This window comes from Gastrolobium bilobum, unplaced genomic scaffold (assembly GCF_033153095.1).
Source record: "Gastrolobium bilobum isolate Gb01-03AN ecotype WA unplaced genomic scaffold, APGP_CSIRO_Gbil_v1 utg11727, whole genome shotgun sequence".
Taxonomy (NCBI): Eukaryota; Viridiplantae; Streptophyta; class Magnoliopsida; order Fabales; family Fabaceae; genus Gastrolobium; species Gastrolobium bilobum.
Window position 1 is genome coordinate 2,393 of NW_026898251.1, and position 1,310 is coordinate 3,702.

Here is a 1,310-nt window from a genome sequence, read left to right on the forward strand (position 1 = left end):
TACAGTCTCATATTTCGTTATTCTTTTTTTTTTGAGAGGACATCTTTCATGAATTTTACGTACCTGGGCATCTGTTCTAGTGCGTCCACCAGAGGAATGTTGATGTGAAGTTGTTTTAAAATTTCCAGGAACTTTCCAAAGTGCTTATCCTTCTGGTGCTTTTTTGTTCTTTGAGGGAATGAAATTTTTGTCGATATTTGCCTGCTTTGAGTTGGACTGATTGGTTAGCTGTTGGCTTCCTTTTCAGGTTCTGGGTTCTGTTCATCTGTGACTGGTAATTGTTGCTGTGCTTTTGGGGCTTCTTCAGGTGTTTCAGTTTGTTCCTTTTCCTTTGGTTGAACTGTGGGCTGTGCTGTGGCTTTCCCACTTCTTAAGGTGACAGCCTTGATTTGCTATGAAGGGGAGATAGGTGTTACTTTTGGCGAGGTTGTTGAAAGAACGTCAGTATTCCTTGCTAATGATCCTTGTGTTCTGGTTTGAAGGTTGGCAGCAATCTGCCCCAGATGAGACTCAATGTTCCTGACCACTGCGTCATTCCTGGTGACATATTCCTTGACATAATTTTCCAGGGTGTTGATGCGTTGGTCATCTCTGTGGAACGGAACATAATTATTTCTTCTTTGTTCAAACGTTCCACTACTGCTACCTTGCTGATACTGCTGTTGATTGTTGTTGAATGGTCTCTGGTTAATGGGTGGCCTCCATTGGGTGTTGTGGTTCTGATCCTTAATGATAGTTCCTCCAAGGCTTGAATGTGTATTTCGTCCTGCTTGTTGATTGTCTCTGGTGAAGTTCCTATTTCCAAAATTTTCTGCATAACACACCAATGCAGTGGATGGGTAGTCTGTTGAGTCATGAAGGTCACCACAGCCTGAGCATGGTTCTGTTTCAGTTGCTGTGAGTTGTAAGACTTCCATCCTTGGTGTTGCTTGGTCAACTTTCAGGTTCTTCACTTCATTCATGAGTAATGCCAGCTAGGCTTCCATGGCTTTTTTTTTATCCATTTCTAGCATGTCTGTCTTCCTCACTGGGCTCACTCTGTCTATTGGCCATTGGAGACATCTTTCAGCAGTCCCTTCTATGATTTCGTATCTTGATTCAAGTGTTCCTGTAAAGAAATATCCTCCTGCAGCAAAATCTAGGTGAGATTGAGAAGTATGGTCAAGTCCTTTATAGAAAGATTGTAGCACTCCCCAACTCTCTACCCCATGGTTTGGACATTTTCTTATGATGTCCTTGTATCTTTCCCATGCTTCATAGAGATTTTCTCCATGAAACATTCTGAAGTTAGAGATTTCAGCTCTAACACC

At 42.1% G+C, this 1,310-nt stretch overlaps 1 non-coding gene across 1 annotated transcript; it reads left to right on the forward strand.

Moving 5' to 3' along the window:
- Positions 1-1,203: 1,203 nt before the first annotated feature.
- LOC133314228 (small nucleolar RNA R71) lies at positions 1,204-1,310 on the forward strand. The gene has a single exon (XR_009751921.1). It is a non-coding gene; the product is annotated as a small nucleolar RNA R71 (small nucleolar RNA).